This window comes from Oncorhynchus masou, chromosome 8 (assembly GCF_036934945.1).
Source record: "Oncorhynchus masou masou isolate Uvic2021 chromosome 8, UVic_Omas_1.1, whole genome shotgun sequence".
Lineage (NCBI taxonomy): Eukaryota > Metazoa > Chordata > Actinopteri > Salmoniformes > Salmonidae > Oncorhynchus > Oncorhynchus masou.
The window spans coordinates 42,291,769-42,319,105 of record NC_088219.1 but is presented as its reverse complement, the minus strand read 5'-3'; the positions used below and the strand labels follow the sequence as shown (position 1 = coordinate 42,319,105).

The following is a 27,337-nucleotide window of genomic DNA, read 5'->3' as shown; positions in this document are numbered from 1 at the left end:
TCGATGTGTTTTGTCTTTCTTTACCAGGACTAAGCTAATGGTGTCCAGATCATTTCTATACAGTGTGGTTTTTGGATAGGCACATACTTAGAACATAGATAATGTACAAAGTCTGAATGCTCCGTGCTTATTGGTCGCGACGTGGTTGTCAGGGTGTGTTTATACAGAACTCTGTTCTAGAGTATTTTTCTCCCCTCTGGGGGGGCTTACAAGTCTGACCGGTGCTGTATACTTTTAGAATAGGAGTCCCAAGGAGTCCATACAATCACATTATCGGCTTATTAAATGGGTCTGATTTTCAGCTGTCCAATATAGAAACTTCCCTCTGTGTGAAGCATGTCTTTTGGGAGAGGCCTTGGTTTGATTGTGTGTGTGTTTTAACTACTTTCTCCTTCAATACCTTCCACTGGCTTCCCTTTCACTCGTGAGTATTACATTCTTCCTCCACATTTCTTAACACACCAATCGCTTATACCAAGAATTGATAACAGAGAACTGACTTAGCTCTGAAACTTTTGATTAACTGCAGGCGTCCGCATATATTCAGCATTAAATGATTGACTTTGACCAGCTGAGCCCATCAGATCAATCCATTTCTGCTGCTGTTGTCATTGTGAGTTGGCCATCTGGTGCTCAGGAAGCTCTGTCACTGCAACTTGATGACAGCTGGGACTGCCGCTCATCAGATTGAATTAACTTGTCTGACTGGCTATAGAGTCAGGGTGGGCTTTTGACTGTAAGGCTAAACGTAGTCTTTTTTTAAAAACACTTAAACAGGATGCTGATTGGCTACTGATGTTGTGCATAAGTCTGATTTGGTTGTGGTTGATATTGAATTGAAAATATTTCAAATCTATATCATAAATCTAGTATGTCACCATTCTTCTAACGGACTTTACCTGAGAACACATTGTTTTCTTGCACATGAACACTGTTGCACCTTTAAGCTAGTATGTCACCATTCTTCTAACGGACTTTACCTGAGAACATATTGTTTTCTTGCACATGAACACTGTTGCACCTTTAAGCTAGTATGTCACCATTCTTCTTCTTTACCTGAGAACATATTGTTTTCTTGCACATGAACACTTATGCTGCCACACAATCACACATCAGTGTGGGTGGCATCTTGTGTTTGCAAGAAAATGTACATTGTCTTTTGGAAATCCTGTTAAGAAATTATTTTTGAAATGTTTTATTTTCTGTGCTGATATTTGTGCTCATTTTCTTTCTCTACAGGTGAGGATTAAAACCTGCCATTCCATCTAGTCGTAGTATATATGCCGAGACTAACTGTCCTGTCCAGCATGTGTCCTGGGTAGGCATCGCGCCTCCGATAGCATGACCTCTACTGTGTATATGTAACCTGTGCAGTCATGGGTACAATGCATTTACAGTGCATTCACAATTATGAAAAAGATGACCAAATTAGTAAGTGGAATGAGATGGTATAGGAATTCTATTAATGTTAAACTGGGGAGCGACGGTTCCATTTGGATTCTTCTATACAGGGAAGCCTTCCATGTCCCTGACATTCCCACCTGCATGAAGAACCTTCTTCCCACCTTCAAGATTTCACATCAGGTGAACTATAGTAGTTTTCTATCCATGTACAACACTCCAGCTGGAAGTAGCCATGCAGTTTTTCTAGATTTCTATAGTAAAATAATATCGTGCAATACTCCTTGACATATAAGATAATTTTTAGAGATCTATACTACAGTATCACAAATACTATGTTCTTCACTGATCAAAAATATTTCTCAATGACATTACATTGTGAATTTGCACAATATTGGTCCAGGACATACTGAGGTCTACTGAGTGAACTGTAACAATATAACCACTCCACTACTGACTATTAGTTGTGACTCGAGACAAATAAGACAGTGACTTTGATTTCAGTGACTTGCAATATAGCTGTGTCCTATACATGTTGAATAAAATTGTCCCTTTTTTGTCTTAGCAATGTCATGCAAGTTATAGAGGCATCACAGTTTAACTGCAGCTTCAATCTGCTGAGAGCTGTTTTAACTCACTATGTTAACACATGAACATAGTAAATATGACTGATCATTATCTGCACTAAATGATTGTAACATGCATCACAGGTTGGTTTCTGTCTAATAAACCATTTATTGGGGTCAATCCTTGTCTTGTAGCCGGAGTTTCGGTCTGTGATATAACTTACTTTCCCTCATTGTTTGCCACCAAATCTGCAATCAGGCTGTGTGTTTTGATGGATGTATTATTGTTCACTTATCTGCTATTATGGAAATATACCAAATTAAATTGGGAATAGGAAGTTACTGTAGTACTACTGTACTCCTATGTTTACCTTAAATATAAACGCAACATTCGAGAATGTTTTTACTGAGTTACAGTTCATATAAGAAAATCAGTCACTTGAAAAATGAATTAGGCCCTAATCTATGGATTTCACATGAATACAGATATGCATCTGTTTGTCACAGATACCGTAAGGTAGGGCGTGGATCAGAAAACCAGTCAGATATGCATCTGTTTGTCACAGATACCTCAAGGTAGGGGCGTGGATCAGAAAACCAGTCAGTATTTAGTGAGACCATTTTCCTCATGCAGCGCAACCAATTTATTTTGCATGGAGTTGATCAGGCCTGTGGAAAGTTGTCCCACTCTTCAATGGCTGTGAAGTTGCTGAATATTGGCAGGAGCTGGAACACAATGTTGTAGATGTTAAACCAGAGCGTCCAAAACATGCTCTATGGGTGACATGTCTGGTGAATATGCAGGCCATGGAAGAACTGGGACATTTTCAGCTTCCAGGATTTGTGTACAGATCTTTGAGACATGGGGTCGTGCATTATCATGCTGAAACATGAGGTGATGGTGGAGGATGAATGGCACGACAATGGGCCACAGGATCTGGTCACAGTATCTCTGAATTCCAATTGCCATCAATAAAATTCAATTGTGTTTGTTGTCCGTGGCTTATGCCTGCCCATACCATAACCCCACCTTCACCATGGGGCACTCTGTTCACAACGTTGACATCATCAAACCGCTCACCCACTCACCATACACGCGGTCTGCGGTTGTGAGGCCGGTTGGACATACTGCCAAATTCTCTAAAATAAAGTTGGAGGTGGCTTACGGTAGAAAAATGTACATTCAATTCTCTGGCAACAGCTCTGGTGGACATTCCTGCAGTCAGCATGCCAACTGCGCGCTCCCTCAAAACTTCAGACATCTGTGGCATTGTGTTATGTGACAAAACTGCACAGTTTAGAGTGGCCTTTTATTTTCCATGTAATGATCAGTGCTGATTTTAGCATGCTAATCTTGGTGGGGCAAAAATATATATCATGTAGATGCATGCCAGCAAAGCCACAACACTAAAACATGAATTGCACTATTTAACTGTGACAAATGATGCCCACAAACTGTTAGGGCCTACATAAAGCTGTCCCAACAGCAGAGTTTTATTTTCACCACCATGGAGTGAATCCTTACCATCGCTACACCTGGCTATCAGCGGAGCCTGGTCTGGTTATCAGCGGAGCCTGGTCCGGTTATCAGCGGAGCCTGGTCCGGTTATCAGCGGAGCCTGGTCCGGTTATCAGCGGAGCCTGGTCTGGTTATCAGCAGAGCCTGGTCTGGCAGCGAAACAGTTCCTTCAGCCTCATTTACTGCCTTTTTAAAACCATAGATGATATTGTTGACTTGCTTAAACAAATGTGGTTTCTACTGACAATTCAAATGTAAAAAGCATGGCGTAAGGAAACGATGAGCGGATCATTTCTATTGACAATGAGTTAGCTAAGACAGATGTAGTCAAAAAAACTTTGTTTTCTGCACTTTTGAAATGTACAGTGACAGAATTCAGAACATGGGCCATTCTTACAGTATTTTTGCTGTACACCAAGTCAGGACCGTAGGATAAATAAAGGGGGTATATAAGCAGACAGTGAAAGCTCTTACCATATTCGATGATGACATTTCTCTAAAACAGGCTATAGGCTACATGTGCACATTCAAGTCAGAACAGTAAGCACATGGGCTACAAATAGCTTACTACACAACATACACTTAGTATTACTTTCTTAGCTACAGTATACATATCTCCCTGACATATTACATAATTTATGCATCAGCATACAATATATTTTTGGACTCACCTTGTTGTGCTGAACAGGATGGTGGCCCAACACTTCTTGTGTGCAAATTTTGTCATGAAACTTTGTCATCACTGTCTGGCATTCTCTGGATTTATGCTGCTTTCAAGACAACTGGGAACTCTGAAAAAAAACACGGTCGAATCATGATGTTAGTGATCTTCAGGTCGGAGCTCTAGAAAGAGGCTCGAGTTCCCAACTTGGAATTCCGAGTTGGATGACCGTTCAAAACGTATTTTCCCTGTCAGAGCTCGTTTCCAGTTATCTTGAACTCAATGAAGTCTGAGATTTCCCAGTTCTGAGTTTCCAGTTGTTTTTAATGCGGAAGAAGTCATGCTGTATTGACTGCATGACCAATGTATTCAACCTTTTCTGGCCCATGGTGTTGCTTGTGAATGTTTATCCTTTTAATCTTGGAAAAGAGACCCTTAAACCCAGACTTGGACCACACACCCTCTCCACCGAATAGCGGGCAGGGGAAGCAAAACGGTGATTGCTTTGCAAAGCTTGCAGTTAGCCACTGATTCCTTCCAAACCACTTATCGTTGAATTTGCGATTTCCAACTTGTTGTGTAATGTTTATGTCCAATGGCTGATGAGCACCGATACGTTTTATCTTCCAATGCCAAGGATTTACCAGTAGATTGTCGACTTAACTCATGAGGATGACTGCTTGTCTAGCTTGCTAGCTAAGATTTTGAAAGTATGATGTTGACATAATCAGTCCAACCAAAGCAACGGGAGATATCATGTGATTGAACAATTTTATCTGTGGCAAATGACCTTGAACCTTCTTGGATGGGCACTTCTAACGTAAATCTATGGCGGCACCCAAGGGGCTTACATTTTCTAGCTCTCTGTAGATGTTGCGGTGACATAGTGTCCCCATGAGTGACCGAACACTGAGCCAATCACGGTGCAACTAGAGAAGATTACCAACCCCTACACTCTGTATTTCCTCTAGCTGCCCCTCCACCACAGAAAGCACTGAGCTCGGCTGAAACATCTGCATTTGGGAGCTGCGTTACTCAAGAAAGCAAAGCGAAACCATGTTTGTATGAGGCTTTGTTAACTCAATATATATATTTTTTACATTGTTTGCCAACTGATATGTGACACGTATTAATGCCAAAATGATGTACAAACAGGCTAAACATGGTAAATGTCTTGGATATTTTATTTCAGCTCATGAAACATGGGACCAACCCTTTACAGGTTGTGTTTATATTTTTTGTTCGGTGTATATTGTGGATTTGAAGTGAGAAAAATCATTAGCCCACTACTGTATGCACTTTAGGCGAACAGCCACAAGGTGGCAGTCTGGTGTCATTTCAGGAATCCCGACGCTCCCACAAGTATCACACCTGCACGGCAGGTTGATTTCAATCACTGTAGCCTATTATAATTGCCATTTCTTAGTCCATATGAAGAGAGAACACAATAATACATTTGAACACCTCTTTCTACCATCCAAGCTGCAATGCATAGAATATAGACTACATCCATGATTATGCTTATAGGATTGACTGAAATATCAATAAATTATCCTCCTCCAGAATAATGTATTATTATCTGAATATTGAATAATAATTGTTCGGTGGTATACTGTTGAATACATCCATGCCCTGTCTCTTTAATTGAACCGAAACCCGAGTGTGGCCACTGTCAATCATGTTGCGTCTGGTCCCTCCCTTTCCTGCAGCCTCAGTCTCCAGTGCGAGATTGAGATGGGAACACGAAGCACAACCACAGGAGAGGAACGGGGAATGTCTGGATAAACTGTACGTTGACACGGAACCGCGAAAACATGGGGTAACAAGGCAAAACAAATTAGAATTAATTATCAATTTCGAATAGCAACAGGAGAAAGGAATTTTGTCGTGGGAAAATTATATCGTTCTCGGGTTTCTCTCTTTTTATGCCATTCTCCTTGGACGCTGCTGGTACAAAGGGCTAGGAACAACTGGAGGCGATAATGGAACAAGGATGTTGTCATGTGAATGAACGAGGATCATCAATGATGGAATAAAGTGAATTGAATAAGAACATGTAAAGTAAGTAGTTGCAGAGCCGTTATCACTTTCTCGTCACACGGAAGATCCAGATCCGCTGTAGATCCTGTTCATCCGCTCAGGAGGACAGATGCTGTCATTGTGTCGAGACAGATTTTTTTTTCTCATTCTGCAAGTGGCCTTTCAGGAATAATGCAGAACAGGCGTTTGACTGGAAATACTTCTATTTCTATTGTTGACAATACAATATATTTTGTCTGCGAAATTGGTAAAGACGTGACAACAGGTTAAAGTGTCCGTTTTTGAACCGCTTTATCATACCATTAAAATGAATGTTTTTTTTCAATTGTAGATTCTCTAGGTACATTCCGATTTTCCCCTGTTGGAAACTGGATGATAGGCGAGAAATACGGCTACTGGTGTCATCACCCGGGTCAGATCTGTATTGCTGTACAGTAAATGTCAACAATGGTGGAGCCGGTGGGATTTATTGAAGCGTGGAAAGCTCAGTTTCCCGAGTCAGACCCCCCAAAGATGGAGCTCAGGTCGGTGGGGGGCATTGAACAGGAGCTGGAGAAGTGCAAAGCCTCCATCCGGCGACTGGAGATGGAGGTGAACAAGGAGCGCTTCCGTATGATCTACCTGCAGACACTGCTGGCTAAGGAGAGGAAGAGCTATGACCGCCAGCGCTGGGGTTTCAGGAAGGCCCAGATGAATGAGGTAGGGGACCAGGCAGAGCTGGGCGCTGAGTCTCAGCAGCCACACGTACAGGAACAAGGGGAGCGTAGCCGGTTCCAACCGGTGGGGGAGGCCAGGTCCAAACAGAGACCCCCTCCAGCCCGGAAGTCTGCCTCCCATGGTGACGAGCTGGAGCTCCAGTCTGCCTTCGAGGTGCCCCAGCAGGCAGAGCCCTGCGAGACAGACGGCCTCTCGCCCTCCAAACAGAAAGGGGGTATCTCCCCTCGCCGTCCAAACCCACCCTCAAACAAGGACCTAGCGTCTGACCCCAATGACAAGCTTGGCATGGGGCTGGGGGTGGCAGCGCTGAGGTCCAACTTTGAGAGGATCAAGCGGGCCAACTCTCACTCTGCCGGGGATGGAGGGAAGAGCCAGGAGAAACAGCAGCCCTTCTACACCAACATGGAGTTTCACCATGACAGGGGCCTGGTCAGGGTCAACGACCGAGACGTCTCTGACAAGATCAGCACCCTGGGCAGCCAGGCCATGCAGATGGAGCGCAAGAGGTCCTTGCACTCTCTGCCAGGCAACCTGGCCACTGTGGCAGGCGAGCTCCGCACCCGTCCTGTCTACAGGGGGCGCTCGACAGAGAGCACTTGTGGGTACGATGCTGAGTATGAGGACGGGGACCCCAACCCACGCCACCCCAAGACCAACGGGGGAAAACAGCCCCCTCCACCCCCATGGCAACCCTCTGACTTCCAGCCTTACACCAGCGTCTACGTGGGCGGGGTGATGATGGGCGAGGGCGGGGGGGATGGGAAAGTGGGCGTCACCATGAGGGACCACGTTGGAGACGAGCACCACCTGACCTGGCCCCGGCGCTCCTACTCTCCCGGGAGCTTTGAGGACGTGGGGGTGGAGGCGGCGGCTACACACCAGACTGCAGCTCCAATGAGAACCTGACGTCCAGCGAGGAGGACTTCTCGTCTGGCCAATCCAGCCACGTGTCGCCCAGCCCCACCACGGCCTACCGCCGCCCTTTCAGGGAGAAGAGCCGCTCGCCCTCGCAGAACTCCCAGAACTCCCAGCATTCTATTGGCAGCAGCAGCCCCCCCACGCCACAGTCCCAGAAGCGTCCTCACCGCCAGCAGGGCCACGTGGTCATGTCCGAAGCCACCATCGTGAGCGTCCGTAAGACCGGCCAGATCTGGCCCCCGCTCGACCCGGACACCACGCCGACCAGCAGAGACCCTCATGATAGCAGTTTCCATGGAGACCTGGGTGAGTGGCCGCCGCCCTCTAATCTTAGCTCTAGTTGCTACTCGGTTCCTGTCTGGAGATTGAAGAGGCAGTCCCACGCTGACCGTTGCCTGGCAGCGTTGATTGACTGCCATGTAAGGAAGGAGTGAGGATGGGCTTAGAGCCTCATCATCCACACTGGTAGGATTTAGAGCATCTAAATCAAAACCAACGGTTTCCATTTTTGAATTTGACTTAAATCTCACAACTGCAGGTCCTTGAATTGGTGCCGTTGATTCTCAGGTGTAGTTTCTGGTACTTAAAATGTCAGGTTTGACCTCTTGACTGAGACGACCCATAGAAACCCGACTAAGTGCCTGCACTGAGTGCTCTATTCATTGCCTGTTCATTACACAGAGTCATCGAGCCACTAAGCCTTGTGAGACATGGGCTCCTCCTAAAAATAGCTGAACAATGAATTGTCAGCATTGTTTTCTTTTGTCTGTGTGAGCAGCTTTTCCCCTCATTCACTCTTCTCTCTCTGTGAATTTTGACACTCTTGTCTCCCCCCTCCCTGCTCTCGGAGCAGGTACGTTCGTTGTGAGGGCTATTAGAGGGCTACATGAGCCTCACAGAGTAGATGTGCCGCAGCCAGCCAGGGGAGACAGAGGGTGCATCCCAAATGGCACCCTATTCCCTATGCAATGCACTACATTTGACCAGGGCCCATAGAACGCTAGTCAAAAGTAGAGCACTGTATTAGGGAATAGCGTACCATTAGAAACAGGCAGAGAGAGGCTTCTGACTCAGCCCACGACTATTTCTGAAACACAACGAGCTTTTTTTCTAGAAGCTTTTACTGGAGTCCTAGAAAAAGAAAGCTATATTTTCCCCCAATCAGCTTCAGTATCTTTAACCTGTTTGTAGCCTCGAGGCCCAGTTACTGCCCAGCTAACAGAGCAGGTTAGCCGTTTGGCTTGGAGCTAGAGGCGTGGGTGCTATGCTTGGCGCTAGCTGCAGCGTTGTCTCCTTCTGGCCCGGTGTCTCTGGGCTTTCTGCTGACGAAGTGAGTGGCGTTTTAGCGCCTGCCCTCCCGCCGCAGCCCTGGCGGAGCAGACAGAGCTGCGGGCCATTGGCAGCGGGCGCCCTTCACTGTGCCAGGATGAGCCCTGTGTGTGTGTGTGCAGAGAGGCAGATAAGACTGTCTTCTCTGTGGGGGGGGCACAGATGCACACTAACCCCTGTACTTAGGGTGGTGGCGCCAAATCTGGCTTGCCTACTACCTACCTAAACTGCATACTGTGTACTAATCGTACTACATACTATTTAGAATGTACTGTTTAGTAAAAACGAACGCTGTAAGCAACAAATATCTGCATACATGGATCCTCCTACTGAGAATTTATTGATTCCTGCCATTTCGTACCTCGTTATGAGCGATTAGTGCTTTTTGAGGTCATTTCGGGTTTTAGTTCGATTACTAATAAAAAATAACAGATTTCGGTTTTTATATATATATATATATATTTTTTTTTTTTTAAATCTGAAATGCTTTATGCATTTTGTGGGTTGAATGCTGTAACACAGAATAAAACCATGAATAAAAGTCCCATGATGGGTAGTGACAACCCATTTACCGCTTATTAACAATAATTTATTCACATCACTTTACTTTAAGTAATATTTCAGTTGTTGTTTATATTATATTTGTTTTATTTGATGACTTAATTTCATTCCAAGTCATCATCTCATCTCTATAGAGCTGCAGCCTATGTTGTCTGACAAAATCACTATTTTAGTCGTTTTTTCAAAGTACAGTGCATTCGGAAAGTATTCAGACCTTATATAGACCGGTGTGTGCCTTTCCAAATCATGTCCAATCAATTGAATGTACCACATGTGGACCAATCAAGTTGTAGGAACATCTCAAGGATGATCAATGGAAACAGGATACACCTGAGCTCAGTTGAGTGTCATAGCAACGGGTCTGAATATTAATGTAAATAAGGTATTTCAGTTTATTTACTTTGTAGAAATGTCTTTCTTATTCTTAACTGACTTGCCTCGTTAAATACAAATGGGTGTTAATAGCAGAGCGGGGTCACTTACAGCGCCTTCAGAAAGTATTCTCACCTCTTGACTTTTTTACATATTCTGTTGTGTTACAGCCTAAAGTTAAAATGTATTATATTGAGCTGTTGTGTCACTGACTTACACACAATACCCCATAATGTCAAAGTGGAATTATGTTTTTAGAAACTTTTACAAATGAATTAAAAGCGTAAATGTCTTAGGTCAATAAGTATTCAACCCCTTTGTTGTGGAAAGCCTAAATAAGTTCAGGAGTAAACATTTGCTTAACAAGTCACATAATAAGTTGCATAGACTCACTCTGGGTGCAATAATAGTGTTGAACATGGTGTTTTAATGACTACCTCATCACTGTACCCCACACATAGAATTATCTGTAAGGTCCCTCAGTCAAGCAGTGAATTTCAAACACAGATTCAACCACAAAGACCAGGAAGGTATTCCAATGCCTTGCAAAGAAGGGCCCCTATTGGTAGATGGGTAAAAATATTATTGGGTAGAAATGACTTTGAGCATGGTGAGGTTCTTTTTTTTAGCCCTTTTTCTCCCCAATTTCGTGGTATCCAATTTTTTTTTTTTTTAGTAGCTAATATCTTGTCTCATCGCTACAACTCCCGTACGGGCTCGGGAGAGACGAAGGTTGAAAGTCATGCGTCCTCCGATACACAACCCAACCAAGCCGCACTGCTTCTTTTTGTTTTGTAATAGTATTGTTATTGGAATTTCACAGTTTTCACCCATATTAAGAGATACAACAGCAGAGACAAGGCACACAGAACAAAAACAAGAAAAACAGCACCCACTTACACATATCTACGCGCATATATATACACATACAGATACATACATACACAACCATACACATACATACACGCACGCACATACACACCCATATAATTTTCCTCTTCCCGCTCGGCGCTTCTCTCACCCCATCACCATCATTGCCTCTCTCAATACATACATTTTAAACAAACTTACAAACAGAAATTAAACAAAAAAGCTCAGTTTAAACCAAGAGGTTGCCGCACTGCTTCTTAACACAGCGCACATCCAACCTGACAGCCAGCCGCACCAATGTGTCGGAGGAAACACCATGCAACCTTGGTCGGCGCGCACTGCACCCAGCCCGCCACAGGAGTCACTGGTGCGCGATGAGACAAGGATATCCCCACCGGCCAAACCCTCCCTAACCCGGACAACACTAGGCCAATTGTGCATCGCCCCACGGGCCTCCCGGTCGGTTACGACAGAGCCTGGGCGAGAACCCAGGGTCTCTGGTGGCACAGCTGGCGCTGCAGTACAGCACCCTTAACCACTGCGCCACCCGGGAGGCCATGGTGAGGTTCTTAATTACACGTTGGTTGGTGTATCAATATAACCAGTCACTACAAAGATACAGGTGTCCTTCCTAACTCAGTTGCTGGAGAGGAAGGAAACCGCTCAGGGATTTTACCATGAGGCCAATGGTGACTTTGCAGTTACAAAGTTTAAGGATAAATACACTGGGGAAAATAAGCGACACCTGGAGGGGGTGGAGACAATCACAAGGACAGGTGAAACAGATCAGGGCGTGACTAAAGTAAAACTGCAAAACATTTGGCAAAGAAATTAACTATATGTCCTCAATACAAAGCGTTATGTTTGGGGCAAATCCAACACATCACTGAGTAACACTCTTCATATTTTCAAGCATGGTGGTGGCTGCATCATGTTATGGGTATGCTTGTCATTGGCAAGGACTAGAGTGTTTTTTATGATAAAAATAAACAGAATAGAGCTAAGCTCAGACAAAATCCTACAGGTAAAACTGGTTCAGTCTGTTTTCCACCAGACACTGGGAGACATTCACCTTTCAGCAGGACAATAACCTGAAACACAAGGCCAAATATACACTGGAGTTGCTTACCAAGACGACATTGAATGGCCTTGTTACAGTTTTGACTTAAATCGGCTTGAAAATCTATGGCAAGACTTGAAAATGGCTGTCTAGCAATTATCAACAACCAACTTGACAGAGATTGAAAAATTTAAAAAATAATAATGTACAAATATTGTGCAATCCAGGTGTGCAACACTCTTAGAAACTTACCCAGAAAGACTCACAGCTGTAATCACTGCCAAAGGTAACATGTATTGACTCAGTGTTGTGAATACTTACAGTTGAAGTCGGAAGTTTACATACACCTTAGCCAAATAGATTTAAGCTCAGTATTTCACAATTCCTGACATTTAATCCTAGTAAAATTCCCTGTTTTAGGTCAGTTAGGATCACCAATTTATTTTAAGAATGTGAAATGTCAGAACAATAGTAGAAATATTAATTTATTTCAGCTTTTATTTCTTTCATCACATTCCCTGTGGTCAGACGTTTACATACACTCAATTAGTATTTGGAAATTGAACCAGACTTGTGGATGTCTACAAAAAAAATGTTGAGGTCTTGGCAGATTTCTTTTGATTTTACCACTGTTTGAGGCACTGTTTGAAGGTGGGCCTTGAAATACATCCACAGGTACACCTCCAATTGACTCAAATTATTATCAGATGCTTCTAAAGCCATTTTCCAATGTGTTTAAAGGCACATGATCAAACATAGTGTATGTAAACTTCTGACCCACTGGAATTGTGATACAGTGAATTATAAGTGAAATAATCTGTTGGAAAAATGACTTGTGTCATGCACAAAGTAGATGTCCTAACCGACTTGCCAAAACTATAGTTTGTGAACAAGAAATTTGTGGAGTGGTTGAAAAATGAGTTTTAAGGACTCCAACCTAAGTGAATGTACATTTCTGACTTCAACTGTATGTAAATTAGGAATTTATGTATTTCAATTTCAATAAATTAGCAAAAAAATAAATAAAATGTTTCCAATTTGTCATTATGGGGTATTGTGTGTAGTAGATAGATGGGTGAGAAAATCATCTGATATAATCCATTTTGAATTCAAGCTGTAAATCAACAAAATGTGGAATAGGTCAAGGTGTATGAATAGTTTCTCAAGTCACTGTACAGTGCCACAGACGATGTCAGAGTTGCACTCATGTATTTGTGGGATAATCTGGATTTTAAAATGTATGGAATCTGTTTTGATCAAGCTTCAGGGGATGGAGAACGGGAGATGTTTTCAGTTAGTGGTTGAACCGTCGTGAGTGAGGAAGGTGATGAAAGTGATGAGGATGAAGAGGAAGGGGTTGATGGTGAAGATGATGAGTACGGCTGAGGCAGATTGCGTGGCTGATTTGGGGTTTGTCACTTCACTGGTCAGGGATGGGGGTCTGTAGAGAGGCACAGATGGGACGAGCTCTTCCGTTGCGTAACAGACTACACACTTACACAAACAAACACACACATACTCTCACACATATCTTGGGTCTAATACGCTGTCAGCAATGTGTGTGTGTGATTGCGCGTCTGTGTGTTTGTGCCAAAGCGTACATGCATGTGTTGGATGCTGTTTGTTCGTACTGTAGTTAGCTGGGCTGTTTGTTCGTACTGTAGTTAGCTGGGCTGTTTGTTTGTACTGTAGTTAGCTGGGCTGTTTCTTCGTACTGTAGCTAGCTGGGCTGTTTGTTCGTACTGTAGTTAGCTGGGCTGTTTGTTCGTACTGTAGCTAGCTGGGCTGTTTCTTCGTACTGTAGTTAGCTGGGCTGTTGTTTGTACTGTAGCTAGCTGGGCTGTTTCTTCGTACTGTAGTTAGCTGGGCTGTTTGTTAGTACTGTAGTTAGCTGGGTTGTTTGTTCATACTGTAGTTAGCTGGGCTGTTTGTTAGTACTGTAGTTAGCTGGGTTGTTTGTTCATACTGTAGTTAGCTGGGCTGTTTGTTCATACTGTAGCTAGCTGGGCTGTTTGTTTGTACTGTAGCTAACTGGGCTGTTTCTTCATACTGTAGTTAGCTGGGCTGTTGTTTGTACTGTAGCTAGCTGGGCTGTTTCTTCATACTGTAGTTAGCTGGGCTGTTTGTTAGTACTGTAGTTAGCTGGGCTGTTTGTTCATACTGTAGTTAGCTGGGCTGTTTGTTCGTACTGTAGTTAGCTGGGCTGTTTGTTAGTACTGTAGCTAGCTGGGCTGTTTGTTCATACTGTAGTTAGCTGGGCTGTTTCTTCATACTGTAGCTTGCTGGGTTGTTTCTTCGTACTGTAGTTAGCTGGGCTGTTTGTTAGTACTGTAGTTAGCTGGGCTGTTTGTTCATACTGTAGTTAGCTGGGCTGTTTGTTCATACTGTAGTTAGCTGGGCTGTTTGTTCGTACTGTAGTTAGCTGGGCTGTTTGTTAGTACTGTAGCTAGCTGGTCTGTTTGTTCGTGCTGTAGTTAGCTGGGCTGTTTGTTTGTACTGTAGCTAGCTGGTCTGTTTGTTCGTACTGTAGTTAGCTGGGCTGTTTCTTACCTGCATTGCTTGCTGTTTGGGGTTTTAGGCTGGGCTTTTGTTCAGCACTTTGAGATTAGCTGGGCTGTTTGTTTGATTAGATACTGTAGTTAGCTGGGCTGTTTGTTTGTACTGTAGTTAGCTGGGCTGTTTGTTAGTACTGTAGTTAGCTGGTCTGTTTGTTTGTTCACTGTAGTTAGCTGGGCTGTTTGTTTGTACTGTAGGTTAGCTGGTCTGTTTGCTTCAAATACAAGTGTCATTCAATGGAGAAGTAGTTTGGCTGGGCTTTGTCAGTGGAGCATCAGTAAAGCAGTGCTTGCTGTTTGGGGTTTTAGATAGCTTTCTGGACCCACGTCCTCATGTACTAGCATGCTAGTTGAAATAGACCTTCATCTCACTAGCTGAATGGAAGGATATTTTCTTCCAAGCGGGCTGAAATAAAGACTTTTTCTGAAATTGGAACAGGAAAATTGGGACACACTGTAAACTGTAGTTAGGGGACTGGGCTGTTTGTTTTGAGCTAAAGCTGATGGAAGTTAGCTGGGATGTTTGTTCATAATCTTGGCCATAAGTTAGCTGGGCTTTAAAAGGTTGTTCTCAAATGTAGTTAGCTTAGGGCTGTTTGGGTTTGTACAATTCTAGTTATCTATTTGGTGAACCGATGTGTTCTTCATTATCTCTATGACCTATTTCACATGGGCTGTTAAAAGAAGGAAAGACAAAACATCTCCCTCTCAGTGCTCTCAAATACAAGTGTCATTCAATGGAGAAGTAACCAGGAGAAGTTTGGGCTGAAACAGAGCTTTGTCAGTGGAGCATCAGTAAAGTCAGTGCCATGTGTCCGAACAGAGGATTTAGATTGTTTACGTTCAGTGTAGCTTTCTGACAGACCATTTACGTCTCATGTACTACATGCATTTAGTCTGTGTTAGACCTTATCTCACTAGGCCAAGAATGGAATGTGTCATATTTTCTTCCACAGCCTTATGTGTCACTTGTGTCAGGCCATTTAGTCTTGTGTTACATTATGTGAAATATGGAACAGGCTTTGTGTCAGGACACACTGTGTTAGCCTTAAACAGGCCATTTAGTCGAAAGTTAGCCTTAGGGGACAGGCCATTTAGTAGCCACATGGAAACTTAAGACTGATGAGTCAGGCCATTTAGTTTTGAGCTGAAAGTCGGATGGAAGTCTATGTTTAGCCTTATGGTCAGGCGATAGAGAGAGCTTATAATCTTGGCCATTTAATGTAGGTGGGTTTGTGTCAGGATTTAGTCTATGTGTTAGGGCTTATGTCAAATGTAAGGATTTATTTTAGGCAGCCTATGTTCAGGCTTTGTCCAATTCAAATTATCTATATTTGGTGAACCGATGGCCTCTTAAGCTTCAGGCCATTTATCTCTATGACCTATTTCAGGCCATTTGGTCTATGTGTTAGCCTTATGTGTAAGGCTTTGTGTCAGGCCTTTAGTCTAATGTGTTAGCCTTATGTTTAGGCAATTTAGTCTATGTTTAACCTTATGTGTCAGGCTTTGTGTCAGGCCATTTAGTCTATGTGTTAGCCTTATGTGTATTGTCAGGCCATTTAGTCTATGTGTTAGCCTTATGTGTCAGGCTTTGTGTCAGGCCATTTAGTCTATGTGTTAGCCTTATGTGTCAGGCTTTGTGTCAGGCCATTTAGTCTATGTGTTAGCCTTATGTGTCAGGCTTTGTGTCAGGCCATTTAGTCTATGTGTTAGCCTTATGTGTCAGGCCATTTAGTCTATGTGTTAGCCTTTAGGCTTTGTGTCAGGCCATTTAGTCTATGTGTTAGCCTTATGTGTCAGGCTTTGTGTCAGGCCATTTAGTCTATGTGTTAGCCTTATGTGTCAGGCCAGGCCATTTAGTCTATGTGTTAGCCTTATGTGTCAGGCTTTGTGTCAGGCCATTTAGTCTATGTGTTAGCCTTATGTGTCAGGCCATTTAGTCTATGTGTTAGCCTTATGTGTCAGGCTTTGTGTCAGGCCATTTAGTCTATGTGTTAGCTATGTGTTAGCCTTATGTGTCAGGCCATTTAGTCTATGTGTTAGCCTTATGTGTCAGGCTTTGTGTCAGGCCATTTAGTCTATGTGTTAGCCTTATGTGTCAGGCTTTGTGTCAGGCCATTTAGTCTATGTGTTAGCCTTATGTGTCAGGCGTTTGTGTGTTAGCCTTATGTGTCCATTTAGTCTATGTGTTAGCCTTATGTGTCAGGCTTTGTGTCAGGCCATTTAGTCTATGTGTTAGCCTTATGTGTCAGGCTTTGTGTCAGGCCATTTAGTCTATGTGTTAGCCTTATGTGTCAGGCTTTGTGTCAGGCCATTTAGTCTATGTGTTAGCCTTATGTGTCAGGCCATTTAGTCTATGTGTTAGCCTTATGTGTCAGGCTTTGTGTCAGGCCATTTAGTCTATGTGTTAGCCTTATGTGTCAGGCTTTGTGTCAGGCCATTTAGTCTATGTGTTATGTGTCAGGCCATTTAGTATGTGTTAGCCTTATGTGTCAGGCTTTGTGTCAGGCCATTTAGTCTATGTGTTAGCCTTATGTGTCAGGCTTTGTGTCAGGCCATTTAGTCTATGTGTTAGCCTTATGTGTCAGGCTTTGTGTCAGGCCATTTAGTCTATGTGTTAGCCTTATGTGTCAGGCTTTGTGTCAGGCCATTTAGTCTATGTGTTAGCCTTATGTGTCAGGCTTTGTGTCAGGCCATTTAGTCTATGTGTTAGCCTTATGTGTCAGGCTTTGTGTCAGGCCATTTAGTCTATGTGTTAGCCTTATGTGTCAGGCTTTGTGTCAGGCCATTTAGTCTATGTGTTAGCCTTATGTGTCAGGCTTTGTGTCAGGCCATTTAGTCTATGTGTTAGCCTTATGTGTCAGGCTTTGTGTCAGGCCATTTAGTCTATGTGTTAGCCTTATGTGTCAGGCTTTGTGTCAGGCCATTTAGTCTATGTGTTAGCCTTATGTGTCAGGCTTTGTCATGGTTTTATTTTTTTATTTTTTTTATTTCACCTTTATTTAACCAGGCTAGTTGAGAACAAGTTCTCATTTACAAATGCGACCTGGCCAGGATAAAGCAAAGCAGTTCGACTCATACAACGACACAGAGTTACACATGGAGTAAAACAAACATACAGTCAATAATACAGTAGAAAATAAGTCTATATACGATGTGAGCAAATGAGGTGAGATAAGGGAGGTAAAGGCAAAAAAAGGCCATGGTGGCAAAGTAAATACAATATAGCAAGTAAAACACTGGAATGGTAGATTTGCAGTGGAAGAATGTGCAAAGTAGAAATAAAAATAATGGGGTGCAAAGGAGCAAAATAAATAAATAAATAAAATAAATTCAGTAGGGAAAGAGGTAGTTGTTTGGGCTAAATTATAGGTGGGCTATGTACAGGTGCTGTAATCTGTGAACTGCTCTGACAGTTGGTGCTTAAAGCTAGTGAGGGAGATAAGTGTTTCCAGTTTCAGAGATTTTTGTCGTTCGTTCCAGTCATTGGCAGCAGAGAACTGGAAGGAGAGGCGGCCAAAGAAATAATTGGTTTTGGGGGTGACCAGAGAGATATACCTGCTGGAGCGCGTGCTACAGGTGGGTGATGCTATGGTGACCAGCGAGCTGAGATAAGGGGGGACTTTACCTAGCAGGGTCTTGTAGATGACATGGAGCCAGTGGGTTTGGCGACGAGTATGAAGCGAGGGCCAGCCAACGAGAGCGTACAGGTTGCAATGGTGGGTAGTATATGGGGCTTTGGTGACAAAATGGATGGCACTGTGATAGACTGCATCCAATTTGTTGAGTAGGGTATTGGAGGCTATTTTTTAAATGACATCGCCGAAGTCGAGGATCGGCAGGATGGTCAGTTTAACAAGGGTATGTTTGGCAGCATGAGTGAAGGATGCTTTGTTGCGAAATAGGAAGCCAATTCTAGATTTAACTTTGGATTGGAGATGTTTGATGTGAGTCTTGAAGGAGAGTTTACAGTCTAACCAGACACCTAAGTATTTGTAGTTGTCCACGTATTCTAAGTCAGAGCTGTCCAGAGTAGTGATGTTGGACAGGCGGGCAGGTGCAGGCAGCGATCGGTTGAAGAGCATGCATTTAGTTTTACTTGTATTTAAGAGCAATTGGAGGCCACGGAAGGAGAGTTGTATGACATTGAAGCTTGCCTGGAGGGTTGTTAACACAGTGTCCAAAGAAGGGCCAGAAGTATACAGAATGGTGTTGTCTGCGTAGAGGTGGATCAGAGACTCAGCAGCAAGAGCGACATCATTGATGTATACAGAGAAGAGAGTCGGTCCAAGAATTGAACCCTGTGGCACCCCCATAGAGACTGCCAGAGGTCAGCAGACCCTCCGATTTGACACACTGAACTCTATCAGAGAAGTAGTTGGTGAACCAGGCGAGGCAATCATTTGAGAAACCAAGGCTGTCAAGTCTGCCGATGAGGATGTGGTGATTGACAGAGTCGAAAGCCTTGGCCAGATCAATGAATACGGCTGCACAGTAATGTTTCTTATTGATGGCGGTTAAGATATCGTTTAGGACCTTGAGTGTGGCTGAGGTGCACCCATGACCAGCTCTGAAACCAGATTGCATAGCAGAGAGGGTATGGTGAGATTCTAAATGGTCGGTAATCTGCTTGTTGACTTGGCTTTCGAAGACCTTAGAAAGGCAGGGTAGGATAGATATAGGTCTGTAGCAGTTTGGGTCAAGAGAGTCCCCCCCCCCCTTTGAAGAGGGAAATGACCGCAGCTGCTTTCCAATCTATGGGAATAGTAATAGGGGTGGCAACAATTTCTGCAGATCATTTTAGAAAGAAAGGGTCCAGATTGTCTAGCCCGGCTGATTTGTAGGGGTCCAGATTTTGTAGCTTTTTCAGAACATCAGCTGACTGGATTTGGGAGAAGGAGAAATGGGGAAGGCTTGGGCGAGTTGCTGTGGGGGGTGCAGTGCTGTTGACCGGGGTAGGAGTAGCCAGGTGGAAAGCATAGCCAGCCGTAGAAAAATGCTTATTGAAATTCTCAATTATCATGGATTTATCAGTGGTGACAGTGTTTCCTAGCCTCAGTGCAGTGGGCACCTGGGAGGAGGTGTTCTTATTCTCCATGGACTTTACAGTGTCCCAGAATGTTGATTTGTCTTCGTCCCATCTAGAGACACTTTGAGAGCCAGTTGATTTCATTTCAATGTAGCCTGTGTACCTGTAAAAGAGGAGACAGCACATCACCCTTTAGGATGTATAGGTCTTTTGTTTGACTCCAGGGCAAGTTGTTTTATTTGCACTCCGATGATTCATTTGAAGGTTTGGGGAGGGAAATGCTGATCCAGGACCAGTGCATACTGCATACCTATGTTTTTTTCTTCTTTGAGGTTGGTTGTACCAAAATGGGCAGACCTGACCCAAGCTCAGCCTCAATAGACACTTTGTCCTCACCTCCCATGTCCGGGTCCTCCTAGGGTGTTTTTTTAGTCAGGCACACTCCTGGCCAGCCCCAGGGTTATTTACACAAAGGTCCAGAGTGAGTGTGTGTGTTCGGCTAGGGCCTAGGGTTGCAAAAGTTCCAGGAACTTTCCAGAAATCTAGATTGGGTAATGGGTAATAATCCAACCAGGATTTCTGGAAAACAAGGGAATTTAAGAAAGGTTACCAAAAATGTGCAAGCCTGCTCTGGACATATGTTGCTGTTGGACAACCTCTCTCTCTTGCTCTCTTTCACTAACCTCCCCCCCTCTCTTCTCTGTCATAGAATAGATATGTTAGTGGAGATGTGATGTTGGTAGAAGTGGGCCACTCCATGGTGCCAGGCTGTGGTGTGGTGGCAGATAGAGGGGCTCTGTGTCCCATAGCAACCTCTCTGATTCCATCGTGACGATTTCATCACCTCCATAGTGTGTGCGTGCGTGCTTTAGTGTCATGTGCACAAGCTCTAAACCCAACGATTCAGTAATAAATATCAATGTGGTAAGACAAATAAACACGGTAGAACTTAAACACATGAGAAATAGAAATAAGAAAAAGACGAGAAAGTAACTGTATACAGGGTCTGTTCCATATTTATAAAGTGCAGGGATACTGGATCGATAGAGGTAGTGAACCCTTTGGAATTACTTGGATTTCTGCATAAGTCTGACATCAAATTTGATCTGATCTTCATCTAAGTTACAACAATAGACAACCACAGTGTGCTTAAACTAATAACCCACTAATTATTGTATTTTTCTTGTCTATATTGAATATATAACTTAAACATTCACAGTGTAGGTTGGAAAAAGTACGTGAGCCCCAAGGCTAATGACTTCTCCAAAAGCTCATTGGAGTCAGGAGTCCACTACTACTACTGCAAGAGCACAGCGCAGGAGGCTCAACGAGGTTAAGAAGAGTCCTAGAGTGCCAGCTAAAGACTTACAGAAGGTGCTACCATCTCTGTTGATGGGTCTACGATACGTAAAACACTAAACAAGAACGGTGTTCATGGGAGAAGCCACTGCCCTCCAAAAAAGACATTGCTGCAGGTCTGAAGTTCGCAAACGAGCACCTGGATGTTTTACAGCGCTACTGGCAAAATATTCTGTCGATAGATTAAACTAAAGTTGAGTTGTTGGAAGGAACACACAACACTATGCGTTGGAGACAAAAAGGCACAGCACACCAACATCAAAACCTCATCCCAACTGTAAAGTATGGTGGAGGGAGCATCATGCTTTGGGGCTGCTTTGCTGCCTCAGGGCCTGGACAGCTTGCTGTCATTGACGGAAAAATACATTCCCAAGTTTATCAAGACATTTTACAGGAGAATGTAAGGCTATTTGTCCACCAATTGAAGCTCAACAGAAGTTAGGTGAAGCAACAGAAGAACAACCCATTAGACAGAAGTAAATCAACAGAATGGCTTGAACAGAAGAAAATACGCCTTTGGAGTGGCCCAGTCAGTCCTGACCTCAACCCCATTGAGATGCTGTGACCTCAAGAGAGCGGTTCACACCACACATCCAAAGAATACTGTGGAAACGAAACAGTTTTGTGAAGAGGAACGGTCCAAAATTCCTCCTGACCGTTGTGCAGGTCTGATCCACAACGATAGAAAACATTTGGTTGAGGTTATTGCTGCCAAAGGAGGCTCAACTAGGCTCACATAGTTCTTCCACCCTGCACTGTGAATGTTTACACGGTGTGTTCAATAAAGACATAAAAAAATTATAATTGTTTGTGTGTTATTAGTTTAAGCAGACTGTGTTTGTCTGTTGTTGTAACTTCGATGAAGATCAAATCAAATATTATGACCAATTTATGCAGAAATCCAGGCAATTCTAAAGGGTTCACATACTTTTTCTTCCCACTGTATGTATAGGGGTAAGGTGACTAGACATCAGGATATATGATAAACAGAGTAGCAGCAGTGTAAATTAATATTTTATTTGAGTGTGTGTGTGTAGAGCCAGTATAAATGTGTGTGCGTGTTATGTGTGTGTTGGTGTGTCAGTGTGTGTAGAATCCTGTGAGTGTTCATTAACAGTGCAAAAATACAAATAAATAGAAGGGTGTGTAGGTGCATGTGCGTGTGTGTGTGTGTGTACACGGGCATCAAACACACTGCGACATGAAACACAATACCAGGCTTGTGAGAGATGAGCCATGTAGTGGTGTGTGTCAGGGGATTTTCCTTCCCAATGCAAATCCTGTATGATGAAGCCATCAGCTGAAATTACAGGGGACTGTAGCAGCCCTAGTGTCCGTATGAATGTGACTGGGCAGGCCTCCCGGGTGGCGAGGTAGTTAAGGGCGCTGTACTGCAGCGCCAGCTGTGCCATCAGAGACTCTGGGTTTGCGCCCAGGCTCTGTTGTAACCGGCCGCGACCGGGAGGTCCGTGGGGCGACGCACAATTGGCCTAGCGTCGTCCGGGTTAGGGAGGGCTTGGTCGGTAGGGATGTCCTTGTCTCATCGTGCACCAGTGACTCCTGTGGCGGTCCGGGCGCAGTGCGCGCTAACCAAGGTTGCCAGGTGCACGGTGTTTCCTCCGGCACATTGGTGCGGCTGGCTTCCGGGTTGGATGCGCGCTGTGTTAAGAAGCAGTGCGACTTGGTTGGGTTGTGTATCGGAGGACGCATGACTTTCAACCTTCGTCTCTCCCGAGCCCGTACAGGAGTTGTAGTGATGAGACAAGATAGTAACTACTACAACAATTGGACACCACGAAATTGGGGAGAAAAAGGGGTAAAAATTCAACAACAACAAAAAAGAATGTGACTGGGCTGCTAGGAGGGTTTCTGTGTGTGTGTGTGTGTGTGTGTGTGTGTGTGTGTGTGTGTGTGTGTGTGTGTGTGTGTGTGTGTGTGTGTGTGTGTGTGTGTGTGTGTGTGTGTGTGTGTGACTGCATGTTTGGCTTGGGCAATATACCGGAGTATCTCAAAAAACCTACGTTATGATTTTCGATATTGTTTTGAGGGTTGGGCCCCCCCCCCTCGCCTCGTGGGGTCTGCGGGGGTTTGTGTATAACTATAAGAAATCTAAGATGTGTCAAATAAATGATATCCAGCTTCGGGCTCCAGATATGCATGTGGTTTGCTAACTTGCTAGTAGCTAAGTGGCTAGATGCCAAGATCAAGTTTCCTGGTTACAGCAGAGACATCAATCTCCTCCTGGATCAAGATCCTTGTTGCCTAAATTGTTTTAGAAACGATTACCCCCCCCCCTTCCCCCAAAAATAACATTGAAATAGTGCCTCATTAATACCGTATACCCCGGGAGAGAAACGGTATGAAGGTATGAAAATCTGCATCATGCCAAACCCTACTGCGCGCGTGGGTGGACGATGGAGAGGAATGATTGGTTTAACAGGCATTTCTAAACAGTAACGCGGTCTCTGAGCATTACCCCCAGCCAACCCCACATACTACCGTGTGGCACAATGACCCCTTTTCCACACTGGATTAGTGTGTGTGAAACTGCCAGGGACTCTTAAAAGATTAGTTCAGCCTCCACTGTTGAGTGAGTCTGGCAGCGGAAGACTTAGTAGCCACAGAAGGCGAACAGGGGCTGGAGTGAAACCAACAGGCCCATAGTGTAGGAGAGTAGAGGGGGTGGATGGAGGATTGAGAGGAGGAGGAGAGCAGATATCTCTACAGAGCCAGCTGGGTGAGGAGGTCTCTCTGTCTATATTACAGGGAACAAGGGGAAGAATCTTAGTTAATTACTTAATAGAGCCCTGGGACTAGAGTTTAATAGCGGGAACTAGTTTACTGAGAGTTACAGAGATTTCCCGCCAACACCCACTTCTGCTACACAGCATAAATAACTGAGAGAAACTGGTGAATTACATAACAGATTATTTCTGTGAACCTCATGACTTGAAATTGAACTGTTAAATTATATTAACTCTGTCTTCTCTGCGGGCTTCTTTGCTCTGCTATCTGCGTGATCAATCATCAATGCTCACGGTGGGGACAGACAGCGCATCTCATATGGAATGCAGTTCACAATGCATCATCTCATCAGCTGGTAACTGTTTGTCTTGTGACAGATTTGCTGCAGCGTAGTCTATGGTACAGTAATATTAGGACTAATCTGAATGCCCGGTTAATTTACACATCTCCATCTGGCTTTCAGGGGTCAACATATTATTAAAAAAAATTAAAAAAAATTAAAAAAAATTGCAGCTAGTTTTAAAATGGTCTAGAAGACTGTTTCTTTTTACTTGGCTAAAAGCTCGTCAGTTTTAAAATGGTCTAGAAGAAGTTTTAAGTTTTAAGCTTAAGTTTTAAGTTTTAGAAGTTTTTTTTTACTTGGCTAAAAGCTCGTCACTTCAACCCCCCCCTCACAGAATGACATTAATTATTATATGGTATTGACAATGGAAGGCTGATGAGCATTCGATAAGTATTCAGGACCCTTGCCTATTTCCACATTTTGTTACTTTACAGCCATATTCTGAAATGTATTAAATAGCCCCCCCCCTTATCACTCTATACACAATACCCCATAATGACAAAGCAAAAACATGGTTTTAGAAATGTTTTTTTTTTAATTATGAAACTGAAATATCACATTTACATAAGTATTCAGACTCAGTACTTTGTTGAAGCACCATTGGCAGAGATTACAGCCTTTGAGTCTTCTTCGGTATGATGCTACAGTCTTGGCACACCTACAGTATATTTGGGGAGTTTCTCCCACTCTTCTCTGCAGATTTTCTCAAGCTCTGTCAGGTTGGATGGGAAGCGTTGCTGCACAGCTATTTTCAGGTCTCTCCAGAGATGTTCGATTGGGTTCAAGTCCAGGCTCTGGCTGGGCCACTCAAGGACATTCAGAGACTTGTCCCGAAGCCACTCCTGCGTTGTCTTGGCTGTGTGCTTAGGATCATTGTCCTGCTGGAAGGTAATCCTTTGCCCCAGTCTGAGGTCCTGAGTGCTCTGGAGCAGGTTGTCATCAAGGGTCTATCTGTATGCTCCATTCATCTTTCCCTCAATCCGACAAGGCTCCCAGTCCCTGTCGCTTACAAATGTCCCCACAGCATGATGCTGCCTCCACCATGCTTCACCGTAGGGATGTTGCCACCACCATGCTTCACCGTAGGGATGGTGTCAGGTTTCCTCCAGACGTGATGGTTTGCATTCAGGCCAAAGAAATCAATCTTGGTTTCATCAGACCAGAGAATCTTGTTTCTCATGGTATGAGAGTCCTTTAGGTGCCTTTGGCAAACTCCAAGAGGCCTGTCATGTTCCTTTTTACTGAGGACTGGCTTCCATCTGGCCACTCAACCATAAAAGCCTGATTGGTGGAGTGCTGCAAAGCTGGTTGTCCTTCTGGAAGGTCCTCCCATCTCCACAGAGGAACTGTGGAGCTCTGTCAGAGTGACCATCGGGTTCTTGGTCACCTCCTTGACCAAGGCCCTTCTCCCCCAATTGCTCAATTTGGCAGGGCGGCCAGCTCTAGAAAGAGTCTTGGTGGTTCTAAACTTCTTCCATTTAAGAATGATGGAGGCCACTGTGCTCTTCGGGACCTTCAATGCTGCAGAATGTTTTTGTCATCCCCAGATGTGTGCCTCGACACAATCCTGTCTCGGAGCTCTACGGACAATTCCTTCGACCTCATGGCTTGGTTTTTGCTCTGACATCCACTGTTAACTGTGGGACCGTATATACACTACCGGTCAAAAGTTTTAGAACACCTACTCATTCAAGGGTTTTTCTTTATTTGATTATTTTCTACATTGTAGAATAATAGTGAAGACATCAAAACTATTAAATAACACATATGGAATCATGTAGTAACCAAAAAAGTGTTAAATAAATCAAAATATATTTTATATTTGCGATTCTTCAAAATAGCCACCCTTTGGCTTGATGACAGCTTTGCACACTCTTGGCATTCTCTCAACCAGCTTCACATGCAATGCTTTTTCGACTGTCTTGAAGGAGTTCCCACATTTGCTGAGCACTTGTTGGCTGCTTTTCCTTCACTCTGGGGTCCTACTCATCCCAAACCATCTCGATTGGGTTGAGCTCAGGTGATTGTGGAGGCCAGGTCATCTGATGCAGTATTCCATAACTCTCCTTCTTGGTCAAATAGCCTTTACACAGACTGGAGGTGTGTTGGGTCATTTTCCTGTTGAAAAACAAATGATAGTCCCACTAAGCACAAACCAGATGAGATGACGTATTGCTGCAGAATGCTGTGGTAGCCATGCTGGTTAAGTGTCCCCTGAATTCTGAACCAGTTTTCTTCTAGGGTCTTGTCTCATTGCTTCAACTCCCGAACAGGCTTGGGAGGTGAAGTTTGAGTCATGCGTCCTCCGAAACCAAACCGCCCGCTTATCCCAGAAGCCAGCCGAACCAATGTGTTGGAGGAAACACCGTTCCACTGATGACCGAGGTCAGCCTGCAGCCCGCCACAAGGAGTTACTAGAGCCTGATGAGCCAAGTAAAGCTTCCCCGGCCAAGGCCTCCCCTAACTCGGACGATGCTGGACCAATTCTGCGCCGCCCTATGGGACTCCCAGTCACGGCCAGTTGTGATACAGCCTGGGATTGGACCCAGGTCTGTAGTGACGCCTCTAGCACTGCGATGCAGTGCCTTAGACTGCTGCACCACTCGGGAGGTCCTTGTTTCATTTATTTTTTATCCTAAAAAACCCTCTAGTCCTTGCCGATGACAAGCATACCCATAACATGATGCAGGCACCACCATGCTTGAAAATATTATGAGTGTTATGCAGTGATGTATTGTGTTGGATTTGCTGACTACCTCATCTCTGTACCCCACACACATACAATTTTCTGTAAGGCCCCTCAGTTGAGCAGTGAATTTCAAACACAGATTCAACCACAAAGACCAGGGAGGTTTTCCAATGCCTCACAAAGTAGGGCACATATTCGTAGATGGGTCAAAATAAAAAGTAGACATTGAATATCCCTTTGATCATGGTGAAGTTATTAATTACACTTTGGATGGTGTATCAATACATCCAGTCACTACAAAGATACAGGCGTCCTTCCTAACTGAGTTGCCGGAGAGGAAGGAAACCGCTCAGGGATTTCACCATGAGGCCAATGGTGACTTTAAAACCGTTAGAGAGTTTAATGGCGGTGATAGGAGACAACTGAGGATGGATCAACAACATTTTACTTACTCCACAATACTGACCTAAATGACAGAGTGAAAAGAAGGAAGCCTTTACAGAATGAAAATATTCTAAAGGATGCATCCTGAAGACACTAAAGCAATACTGCAAAAAAAAAATGGCAAAACAATTACATTTTTGTCCTGAATACAAAGTGTTA

The 27,337-nt window shown here is 43.9% G+C and overlaps 1 pseudogene; it reads left to right on the top strand.

Annotated features, from left to right (window-relative positions):
• Positions 1 to 5,866: 5,866 nt before the first annotated feature.
• LOC135544684 (breakpoint cluster region protein-like) overlaps positions 5,867 to 27,337 on the top strand; it is a 160,762-nt pseudogene continuing 139,291 nt past the window's right edge.